The sequence below is a fragment of the Pogoniulus pusillus genome, chromosome 7 (assembly GCF_015220805.1).
Source record: "Pogoniulus pusillus isolate bPogPus1 chromosome 7, bPogPus1.pri, whole genome shotgun sequence".
NCBI lineage: Eukaryota > Metazoa > Chordata > Aves > Piciformes > Lybiidae > Pogoniulus > Pogoniulus pusillus.
In genome coordinates this window covers 3845385-3857931 of record NC_087270.1, presented here as the reverse complement: position 1 = coordinate 3857931, position 12547 = coordinate 3845385, and positions in this window count along the sequence as shown.

Here is a 12547-nt window from a genome sequence, read left to right as displayed (position 1 = left end):
TACAGGGATGTTGTCATGCTGTGGTGCTGGGATGCTGGGATGCAGTGATGCTGGGATGCTGGGATGTTGCAATGCTGGGATGCTGGGGTGCTGGGATGCTGGGGTGTTGTGTTGTTGTGGTGCTGTGATGCCAGGATGCTCGGATACAGGGGTGCTGTGGTGCTGGGATGCAGGGATTCAGGGATGCTAGGATGCACGCTGTTGTGATGCTGCGACGCTGGGATTCTGGGATGCTGTGGTGCTGTAGTGCTGTGATGCTGTGTCCTTGCGGGGAGCTGGGGCGGGCGAGCGGCAGGTCCGAGCGGCGGTTGATAGGTGGCGCACGGCCCCGGAGCATCGCTGGAGGGGTTCGGCTCCTTCAGACCTCCGGAAGCTCCACAGAGGATGCAATCCTAGAAAGCTGGATGCCGGACAAGTCCACCAACAGTTGCAACGGTTTGGCTGCCATCCCATAAGCTTCTCCTCCTTTCCCAGGCAGGCTTTCACTTGAGCTCCCTGAGCTGCCGAAAGGCGCTGCCGTGGATCGGGTTTCAAAGTGAAGGTCTCTTTTGAAGTGCTGTGCTAGTTTGAAGCTAGCTTGAGCGTTTTGGTGAGAAGAACTAGATTACAGGCTGGGAAAGGGAAACAGTGGTGATGTCTGCTCCCCTCATAGGCTTGCTGAGATGTAGAAGAACAAGAGTATAAACACAGATAGCACAGTTGCTCTCTGTCTGGGCTCTGGGCTGCAGCTCTCTAACCTCACCTTCCGTCTCTCTGATTAATCCATTTTGCTTCCTAACCCCCTGGCCAAACCTCCATTCTTCCTTGGGCACAAGCAACATCTGGTGTAAGGTATAGAGGGGTGGGGGAAGGTGGAAGGGTGGTTGGGAGCCCCTCCTGGGGACTCAGGTTTCTGGGAGGGCTGCTGGGTTTCTGTATTCCCTTTTCCCTTGTCTATTTCTGTCTATAACTGTATAGACTGTAAATATCTGCTTGTATATTGAGCTAAGCTTCATTCAGTTTCCAGAGCTGTCTGAGTCTAGTCTGGGTGATTTCCAAAGTGTGGGGGGGCAGGGAACACCCAAACCACCACAAATGAGATGTCAGAAGCCAGGACTGATGACCAGTAGGAAAGGATGGAAGGAGGCAAACCACAGGTTATCTGTGTGAGCAGCTTGGCAGCCACACTGACAGCTGGCAATGAGAACTCTGGGGCGTTGTGAGCTTTGAAAGTGCCTCCCCTGACCCTGGACAAGCTGCTCCTGCCTTGTTCCTTTAGGTGGTGAGCTCCTCCTGCAACACTGCTGGAGAGCAGCCAGACAGAGAGGGATCTGGGGGTGCTGATTGATACCTGCCTGAACATGAGCCAGCAGTGTGCCCAGGTGGCCAAGAGAGCCAGTGGCATCCTGGCCTGCATCAGGAATGGTGTGGTCAGCAGGAGCAGGGAGGTCATTCTGCCCCTGTACTCTGCACTGCTTAGACCACACCTTGAGTCCTGTGTTCAGTTCTGGGCCCCCCAGTTTAGGAGGGACATTGAGATGCTTGAGCGTGTCCAGAGAAGGGCAACGAGGCTGGGGAGAGGCCTTGAGCACAGCCCTACGAGGAGAGGCTGAGGGAGCTGGGATTGGTTAGCCTGGAGAAGAGGAGGCTCAGGGCAGACCTTATTGCTGTCTGCAACTACCTGAGGGGAGGTTGTGGCCAGGAGGAGGTTGCTCTCTTCTCTCAGGTGGCCAGCACCAGAACAAGAGGACACAGCCTCAGGCTGCACCAGGGGAAATTTAGGCTGGAGGTGAGGAGAAAGTTCTTCCCTGAGAGAGTCATTGGACACTGGAATGGGCTGCCCGGGGAGGTGGTGGAGTCGCCGTCCCTGGAGCTGTTCAAGGCAGGACTGGACGTGGCACTTGGTGCCATGGTCTGGCCTTGAGCTCTGTGGTAAAGGGTTGGACTTGATGATCTGTGAGGTCTCTTCCAACCCTGATGATACTGTGTGATACTGTGATACTGCTGAATAATTTGATGAGGACAAGTGGAAGCTAGGAATGTTGGTTTATTGGTTTGGTGAAGCACTCAGTAATGTGGAACTGTTGCCCTGACTCAGTTTCTCTGGGCATGGAAAAGAGGAGGCTCAGGGCAGAGCTCATTGCTGTCTACAGCTACCTGAAAGGAAACATAGAATCATAGAATCAACCAGGTTGGAAGAGACCTCCAAGATCATCCAGTCCAACCTAGCATCCAACCCTATCCAATCAACTAGACCATGGCACTAAGTGCCTCATCCAGGGGTTGTAGCCAGGTGAGATTGGGCTCTTCTGCCAGGCAACCAGCAACAGAACAAGGGGACACAGTCTTAAGTTGTGACAGGGTAGGTCTAGGCTGGATGTTAGGAGGAAGTTGTTGTCAGAGAGAGTGATTGGCATTGGAATGGGCTGCCCAGGGAGGTGGTGGAGTCACTGTCCCTGGAGGTGTTGAAGCAAAGCCTGGAGTGCCATGGTCTGGTTGATTGTCCAGGACTGGGTGCTAGGTTGGCCTGGATGAGCTTGGAGGTCTCTTCCCACCTGCTTGATTTTATGATTCTATGGAAGAGACTACCTCATAAAATAAAGCCAGAACTAAAAAGTATCCCAGCACTCCCTCATAGAATAAACCACTTCAGTAACATCACAGAATCACAGCATCACAGCACCATGCAGGTTGGCAAAGCCCCTCAGGATCACCAAGTCCAACCTAGAACCCTACTCTACAAGAGTCACCTTGAACCATAGGACCAAGTACCACATCCAAACCACCCTTAAACACAGCCAGGCTGGGTGACTTCACCACCTCCCTGGGCAGCTTATTCCAGTCCCTGACCATTCTCTCCATGAGCAACTTCTTCCTAATGTCCAATCTAAACGTTCCCAGCCTCAGGTTGAGGCCATTCCCCTTGTTCTGTCTCCAATTCCCTGTGAGCAGAGCCCAGCAGTAGCCTCTCCACAGTGTCCCTTCAGCCACACTTGGCTGTGGCTCTTGTGTTTTCTTTTCCTTACTCCCTCTGGGATGCTACAGACCCTCAGGAGAAGTCTCCAAGGGAGAACCAGAGAAGCCTGGTGATAGAAAAAGGAACACAAGTGGCTAGAAACAGTCAGGTAGCCAGTGGCTTGGCCATAAAATGCATTTATAAAAGCATCACCTTAAATTAAGCAGTGTCTGGTTGTGTTTTATGAGGCATTTAGCTGGACAAAGCAGCTCAGATGAAGTCTGGTGAAGAGCTCAGCTGGGCAGCTCAGCAACAACAACAAAATTTAGGCAAGCTCCTTTGGCAGAGGTGAAGAAAAATATCTGTCAGAAGAGACAGACCGCTTTACCTGACTGCTTCGTTGCCTAAATGCTTCTGCTGGAGTCCTAGAGCAGGAAAAACAAGGGTAGAGGGCTGTGGAGAGGAGGTTTTTGACAGGGACATCTCTCCATAAAGACATTGCTTCATCTGTGGCAGGTTTCCATAGGCATTGGTCTTAAAAAAGTAAACTAATGAAAGAATAATATTTGTTTGGAAAGGTTTTCTGTCTCACTGAAGAGATGCAGACATCTAGAAGGTGCTAGGAAAGGTCAATTAAGAATCCGTTTCCTCTGCATCCTCCCTTTCACTGCACACTGCTGGCCTCAGTGTGCTCTGCCCCACCACACCCCCTCCTAGGTAAGAGACTGAACTGCAGGCTTCCATAGGATCACAGACCCAAGCAGGTTAGAAGAGACCTCCAAGCTACTCCAGCCCAATCTAGCACCCAGCCCTGGCCAATCAACCAGACCATGGCACTAAGTGCCCCAGCCAGGCTTGGCTTCAACACCTCCAGGCATGGGGACTCCACCACCTCCCTGGGCAGCCCATTCCAATGCCAATCACTCTCTCTGACAACAACTTCCTCCTAACATCCAGCCTCAGCCTGCCCTGGCACAACTTGAGACTGTGTCCCGTTGTTCTGTTGCTGCTTGCCTGGCAAAAGAGCCCAACCCCACCTGGCTACAACCTCCCTTCAGGGAGCTGCAAACAGCAATGAGCTCTGCCCTGAGCCTCCTCTTCTGCAGGCCAAACACCCCCAGCTCCCTCAGCCTCTCCTCACAGGGCTCTGCTCCAGGACCCTCTCCAGTCTTGCTGCCCTGCTCTCAACACCTTCCAGCACCTCAACATCTCTCTTGAACTGAGGAGTCCAGAACTAGACACAGCACTCCAGGGGTGGCCTGAGCAGTGCTGAGCACAGGGGCAGAAGAACCTCCCTTGTCCTGCTGCCCACACTGCTCCTGAGCCAGCCCAGGATGCCATTGGCTCTGCTGCCCACCTGGGCACTGCTGCCTCAGCTTCAGCTCCTCTCTGCCAGCACCCCCAGCTCCCTCTCTGCCTGCCTGCTCTCAGCCACTCTGCCCCAGCCTCTAGTGCTGCTTGGGCTTGTTGTGGCCAAAGTGCAGAACCCTGCCCTTGGCCTTCTTCAACCTCATCCCATTGGCCTCTGCCCACCCATCCAGCCTGTCCAGGTCCCTCTGCAGGGCTCTCCTACCCTCCATCAGCTCCACACCTGCTCCTAGCTTATTGCCATCTGCAAGCTCACTGATGCTGGACTCAATGCCCTGCTCCAGATCATCAATAAAGACACTGAACAGGACTGTGCCCAGCACTGATCCCTGGGGCACACCACCAGTGCCAGCTGGCTGTGGCACCATTCACCACCACTCTCTGGGCCCAGCCCTGCAGCCACTTCTTGACCCACACCAGAGTGAATCTGTCCAAGCCACAAGCTGCCAGCTTGGCCAGGAGCTGCTTGTGGCAGATGGTGCCAAAGGCTTTGCTGCAGTCCAAAGGCTTTTGCTGAAGTTGTCTCACTCATCATTTCCCACAGCACATTCACAAAACCACAGAATGAAGCAGGTTGGAAAAGACCTCTAAGATCATCCAGTCCAACCTAGCACCTTTCAGTTAAGGGGGCCAGAACCCTCAAGGGCTTTGAGCAACCTGATCTAGTTGAGGTTGCCCCTGCTGACTGCATGGGTAAGGGTTGGTCTGGATGACATTCAGAGGTCTCTTCCAACCCAGGTCATTCTGTGATTCTATGTAGTTAAGCAACAGGTCCAAGCCCAGATCACCACAGCACCCAACCCACACTGCACCAACCTACCACACCATGGTGCTCAAGGAGCCACCCAGTTCTGGCCTGACCTTGAGCTGATCACAGAACCACAGAATGAAGAAGCTTGGGAAAGACCTCTAGGATCATCCAGTCCAACCTATCACCTAAAACCTTCTAATGGACTAACCCATGGCACTAAGTGCCTCATGCAGCCTCCTCTTAAACACCTCCAGGGATAGGGAGTCCACTTTTAGCCCCCAGGTGACTGATACACCTCTGCTGCTTTTTCTTGTTTCTCTGTCTTTATGCCAGATGAGCCTAAAGCTGACTTCCAGACCCTTCCATAAACCCAAGGGAGCAGAAATCTGGGCTGAGGCTGCAACCTGAGAAGGAAACCTCTAAAGGCTACAGATTTTCCCATTGTCTTCATCTGTAACTCTATACAGCACCGAGGCACCACAAAATGCAAGCAGCTCCCAAGTTCTTAAGATCACAGATGTTAGGGTGAACTGCTGAGCTGGAGATCAGAAGTGTTTTCTGCTTTAGAGGTTTTTAAGAACATTTAGAGGCAGAAGCTGTTAGCCAATAGCTAAAACAACAAAAGCTATTTGATGATGCTCTCATCAGAGGGGGGAAGGGAGGGGGAAGGGAATAAAAGCACCACAGAGAGAAGCTGTTATCAGTGCCAATCAACATTGGAGACTGAAAACTTGGGCAGCTCTGAAGAGAGGAATTTGTTTTCAATCCTTGCCTTCTAGCAGTGTTAGAGAGACAGAAAGCCAGGTCCCTGATTAACCCCTGAGCAAAGAATATCCTTCACCTAGAGGGGCTCTGCTTTCAAAAGGCTTGGCCCCTGTAACTAGAGCCTGCCCAATTATTCCTCTTCAAAGAGAGCAGGCAACCAAGAATGGCAGCTTCAGAGGAGGAATGAGAATGTCCAAGAACCTTCCTGTTTGGGGATTTGGGGTTGGTTTTTTTTTCACCTCTTGGTGGTGTTAAGGGTGAGAAGATGGAATGAAGGTGAGTTTTGAAGCCATGAAGGTGATTGTGGGTTGACAAAGGTGATTTAAGGTTGACAAAGGTGATTTTGGACAAAAGTTGATCATGGAGCCACAAAGATGGTTTTGGATGCACAAAGGTGACCTCAGAGACACAAAGATGGTTTTGGATGCACAAAGGTGACCTCAGAGACACAAAGATGGTTTTGGATGCACAAAGGTGACCTCAGAGACATGAAGATTATTTTGGATGCACAAAGGTGACCTCAGAGACACAAAGGTGGTTTTGGATGCACAAAGGTGACCTCAGAGACACAAAGGTGGTTTTGGATGCACAAAGGTGACCTCAGAGACACAAAGATGGTTTTGGATGCACAAAGGTGACCTCAGAGCCACAAAGGTGGTTTTGGATGCACAAAGGTGACCTCAGAGACACAAAGATGGTTTTGGATGCACAAAGGTGATCTCAGAGCCACAAAGATGGTTTTGGATGCACAAAGGTGATCTCAGAGACACAAAGATGGTTTTGGATGCACAAAGGTGATCTCAGAGACATGAAGATGATTTTGGATGCACAAAGGTGACCTCAGAGACACAAAGATGGTTTTGGATGCACAAAGGTGATCTCAGAGACACAAAGATGGTTTTGGATGCACAATGGTGACCTCAGAGACATGAAGATGATTTTGGATGCACAAAGGTGATTACAGAGCCACAAAGGAGATTTTGGAGCCACAAAAGTGGCTTTGGAGCCACATAGGTGATCTCAGAGCCACAAAGATGGTTTTAGATGCACAAAGATGATTACAGAGCCACAAAGATGGTTTTGGATGCACAAAAATGATTACAGAGCCACAAAGATGGTACTGGATCCACAAAAGCAGTTTTAAAGCCACAAAGAAGATTTTGGAGCCACAGAGGTGATTTCAGATCCACAAAGTTTATTTTGGAGCACAAAAGTGGTTTTGGAGCCACAGAGTTGATTTCAGGGCCACAAAGATGATTTTTGAGCCAAAAAAAAGGTGATTTCAGAGCCACAAAGAAGATTTCCACATCCACAAAAATGGTTTCAGAGACATAAAGGTGATTTCAGAGACACAAAGATTATTTTGGACCCACAAAGCTAATTTTGGAGCCACAAAGGTGATTTTTAAAGTCACAAATTCTTTTTCCCCTTCATTTCCCCTTTCTTTCTTCTTCTTTCTTTTTCCTTCTTTCTTTCTTTGTCCTTCCTTCCTTCCTTCCTTCCTTCCTTCCTTCCTTCCTTCCTTCCTTCCTTCCTTCCTTCCTTCCTTCCTTCCTTCCTTCCTTCCTTCCTTCCTTCCTTCCTCCCTCTGTCCTTCTATTCCTCTTTCTTTCTGTGTCTTTCTTTCTTTCTTTCTTTCTTTCTTTCTTTCTTTCTTTTCTTTCTTTCTTTCTTTCTTTCTTTCTTTCTTTCTTTCTTTCTTTCTTTCTTTCTTTCTTTCTTTCTTCTTTCTTTCTTTCTTTCTTTCTTTCTTTCTTTCTTTCTCTCTCTTTCTTTCTTTCTTTCTTTCTTTCTTTCTTTCTTTCTTTCTTTCTTTCTTTCTTTCTTTCTTTCTTTCTTCTTTCTTTCTTTCTTTCTTTCCTTTTTTGTTTCTTTCTTTCTTTCTTTCTTTCTTTCTTTCTTTCTTTCTTTCTTTCTTTCTTTCTTTCCTTCTTTCCTTCTTTCCTTCTTTATTTCCTTCTTTCTTTTCTTTCTTTCTCTCTCTCTCTTTCTCTCTTTCTCTCCTTTCTCTCTTATTTCTCCCCCTTTCTCCCTTTCTTCCTTTCTTCCCTTCTTCCTTTCTTTTTTCCTTCCCTTCCCTTCCCTTCCCTTCCCTTCCCTTCCCTTCCCTTCCCTTCCCTTCCCTTCCCTTCCCTTCCCTTCCCTTCCCTTCCCTTCCCTTCCCTTCCCTTCCCTTCCCTTCCCTTCCCTTCCCTTCCCTTCCCTTCCCTTCCCTTCCCTTCCCTTCCCTTCCCTTCCCTTCCCTTCCCTTCCCTTCCCTTCCCTTCCCTTCCCTTCCCTTCCCTTCCCTTCCCTTCCCTTCCCTTCCCTTCCCTTCCCTTCCCTTCCCTTCCCTTCCCTTCCCTTCCCTTCCCTTCCCTTCCCTTCCCTTCCCTTCCCTTCCCTTCCCTTCCCTTCCCTTCCCTTCCCTTCCCTTCCCTTCCCTTCCCTTCCCTTCCCTTCCCTTCCCTTCCCTTCCCTTCCCTTCCCTTCCCTTCCCTTCCCTTCCCTTCCTTCCCTTCCCTTCCCTTCCCTTCCCTTCCCTTCCCTTCCCTTCCCTTCCCTTCCCTTCCCTTCCCTTCCCTTCCCTTCCCTTCCCTTCCCTTCCCTTCCCTTCCCTTCCCTTCCCTTCCCTTCCCTTCCCTTCCCTTCCCTTCCCTTCCCTTCCCTTCCCTTCCCTTCCCTTCCCTTCCCTTCCCTTCCCTTCCCTTCCCTTCCCTTCCCTTCCCTTCCCTTCCCTTCCCTTCCCTTCCCTTCCCTTCCCTTCCCTTCCCTTCCCTTCCCTTCCCTTCCCTTCCCTTCCCTTCCCTTCCCTTCCCTTCCCTTCCCTTCCCTTCCCTTCCCTTCCCTTCCCTTCCCTTCCCTTCCCTTCCCTTCCCTTCCCTTCCCTTCCCTTCCCTTCCCTTCCCTTCCCTTCCCTTCCCTTCCCTTCCCTTCCCTTCCCTTCCCTTCCCTTCCCTTCCCTTCCCTTCCCTTCCCTTCCCTTCCCTTTCCCTTCCCCACGCTGCCCCTTGCAGAAGTTTCCAAACAAAGGTTTCTTGCTGGCTTTTTTTAACAGCTCAAAAGCAAGCAGGCTCTGTCCATTTGTAGCAAGCAGCAATGATTTTAAATGTGACCCTCTGGGGAAAAAAAAATCACATCAAATAATGACCTCCAATTAACCTCCCCAAAAGCAATCTCAAAATCACATCCAAGGGAGAAAAATTACAGAAGAGGGAGGAAAAGAAAGAAGAAAAGAAACCAACACCCAAGCACACAGCTGAAGCTGGGTTTAGACACCAACTTTCTCCCTAGAAGAAGTCAGCCTGTCAGAAGTCAGAAATGCCTTTTCTTGGCAAGATCTCAGGCAGGAGTTATTTTCCCACCAAGATGGGAAGAGTGTTAAATGCTAATGTTCTTCCAGATTGGAGATGCATTCCTCCTCAGACATATTTTTGTTATGAAACAAATGCATTTGGGTAAATTTAGGGAAGTGTTTCTCTGTGTTTTCTCCTCTGCTGGGTATTTGTGTGATGATATGGCACTCATTTACTCCTTAACTTAAACCATCTAAAAATAACAGGTCCTATCTAGTAGCCCTCTCCTCTCCTCTCCTCTCCTCTCCTCTCCTCTCCTCTCCTCTCCTCTCCTCTCCTCTCCTCTCCTCTCCTCTCCTCTCCTCTCCTCTCCTCTCCTCTCCTCTCCTCTCCTCTCCTCTCCTCTCCTCTCCTCTCCTCTCCTCTCCTCTCCTCTCCTCTCCTCTCCTCTCCTCTCCTCTCCTCTCCTCTCCTCTCCTCTCCTCTCCTCTCCTCTCCTCTCCTCTCCTCTCCTCTCCTCTCCTCTCCTCTCCTCTCCTCTCCTCTCCTCTCCTCTCCTCTCCTCTCCTCTCCTCTCCTCTCCTCTCCTCTCCTCTCCTCTCCTCTCCTCTCCTCTCCTCTCCTCTCCTCTCCTCTCCTCTCCTCTCCTCTCCTCTCCTCTCCTCTCCTCTCCTCTCCTCTCCTCTCCTCTCCTCTCCTCTCCTCTCCTCTCCTCTCCTCTCCTCTCCTCTCCTCTCCTGCTTAGAGGCTGCTTAGTCTGCAGAGAAGGCTGAGAGGGGATCTGAGCAATGTCTATAAATAGCTGAGGGCTGGGGGTCAGGAAGGAAGGGACAGGGACAGCCTCTGCTCATTGTGCTCTGCCATAGAACAAGAAGCATTGGAGGGAAGCTGCAGCACAGGAGGTTCCAGCTCAATGTGAGGAAGAACTTCTTGGCTGGAAGGGTCCCAGAGCGCTAGCACAGGCTGCCCAGAGAGACTGTGGAGTCTCCTTCTCTGGAGCCTTTCCAGGCCTGTCTGGATGTGTTCCTGTGTGCCCTGAGCTAGATTGTCTGGTCCTGCTGTGGCAGGGGGGTTGGACTCGATGATGTCTTAGGGTCCCTTCCAACCCCTGACATCCTGTGAGCCTGTGAAAAGCTGATATGGCATCCAGAGAGTGACTTGTCCTTTATGCATAGAAAAGGTTGGATTCAAAGATCTCCAGAGGTCTTTTCCAACCATGTGATCCTGTGATGGGTCTCTGGGTCAGACCTTGGTCTCTGCAGTTTTTTTTAGGGAGCCTGGGATAACCTGGAACCCCTCAAACCATGACAACTGTACACCTACTGCCTGCTCTTTGAGGGTGCTGTGCAGATTTGATCTCAGAAGCTGCAAAGAACACCCTCAGATAGTACTGGATGGATGTGGTGAAGTCCCCACCTCTGGAGATGTTGAAGCAAAGCCTGGCTGGGGCACTTAGTGCCATGGTCTGGTTGATTGGCCAGGGCTGGGTGCTAGGTTGGGCTGGATGAGCTTGGAGGTCTCTTCCAACCTGCTTGATTCTATGATTCTATGATCTGGTTGACTGGATAGGGCTGGGTGCTAGGTTGGACTGGGTGAGCTTGGAGGTCTCTTGCAACCTGCTTGACCTCTAGGGGGAGGTTGCTCTCTTCTCTCAGGTGGCCAGCACCAGAACGAGAGGACACAGCCTCAGGCTGTGCCAGGGGAGATTTAGGCTGGAGGTGAGGAGAAAGTTCTTCCCTGAGAGAGTCATTGGACACTGGAATGGGCTGCCCGGGGAGGTGGTGGAGTCGCCGTCCCTGGAGCTGTTCAAGGCAGGACTGGACGTGGCACTTGGTGCCATGGTCTGGCCTTGAGCTGTGTGGTAAAGGGTTGGACTTGATGATCTGTGAGGTCTCTTCCAACCTTGCTGATACTGTGATACTGTGATGATTCTGTATGAGTTGCTCCTCCTGTCTCATTTAGGAGACTGCACCTCTGTCTCAACTCCTAATTTGAGTTTCCTCATGCTAACAGAGTCCACTCCTTCAAACACTGCTGCTTCCCAGAGAAATTACTTGTTTTATTCAGCTTGGATCTTCTTTGTGGCTGTTTTCCTAATCCTCCTTTTTCTTTCTAAAACCTTTTTTATTACCCTGCAGGGTTCTCACCCTTTTAAATAATCAATCTTCCCAAAGCAGTGGCAGTCAAGCACACACCAAGGAGAGGTCACAGGGCTGAAAGAGCAAGCTACAGAAGTAGGGAAGTGGACAGGGCACAGATTTGAGGTTACAGAAACAAGTGAGGGCAACATGGGAAAAGAAAATGCAGGAAGGAAATGGAATTGTTGGGAAGTTTGAGCTTCTATCTAGAAAACAAGGCACAAACTTTGCTGCAATCATGTCCCCTAACCTGGAAAGGGAAATGCAGGCTCAAAAAACAAGACAGAAGCCTTGGTGCAATCACATTCCCTAATCTGGGAAGGGAAATGCAGCCTTTAAAAACAAGATAGAAGCCTTGGTGCAATCACATTCCCTAACCTGGGAAGGGAAATGAAGATTCTAAAGAACAAGATAGAAGCCTTGGTGTAATCACATTCCCTAATCTGGGAAGGGAAATGAAGACTCTAAAGAACAAGACAGAAGCCTTGGTGTAATCACATTCCCTAATCTGGGAAGGGAAATGAAGACTCTAAAGAACAAGATAGAAGCCTTGGTGCAATCACATTCCCTAATCTGGGAAGGGAAATGAAGACTCTAAAGAACAAGATAGAAGCCTTGGTGCAATCACATTCCCTAATCTGGGAAAGTAAATGCAGCTTCTAAAGACCAAGATAGAAGTTTTGATGCAATCACATTCCCTAACCTGGGAAGGCAAGTGCAGGCTCTAAAGATCAAGATAGAAGCCTTGGTGCAATCACATTCCCTAACCTGGGAAGTGCAATAAAGGCTCTAAAAAACAAGATAGAAGCCTTGGTGGAATCACATTCCCTAACCTGGGAAGGGACATGCAGGCTCTAAAAACAAGATGCAAGTTTTGATGCAACCACATTCCCTAACCTGGGAAGGGAAGTGCAGGCTCAAAAAACAAGACAGAAGCCTTGGTGCAATCACATTCCCTAATCTGGGAAGGGAAATGCAGGCTCTAAAAACAAGACACAAGTTTTGATGCAATCACATTCCCTAACCTGGGAAGGGAAATGCAGTGTCTAAAGAACAAGATAGAAGCCTTGGTGCAATCACATTCCCTAATCTTGGAAGGGAAATGCAGGCTCTAAAGAACAAGATAGAAGCCTTGGTGCAATCACATTCCCTACCCTGGGAAGGGAAATGCAGGCTCTAAAGACTGAGATACAAGTTTTGATGCAATCACATTCCCTAACCTGGGAAGAGAAATGCAGGCTCTAAAGAACAAGATAGAAGCCTTGGTGCAACCACATTCCCTATCCTGGGAAGGGAAATGCAGGCTCTAAAGACT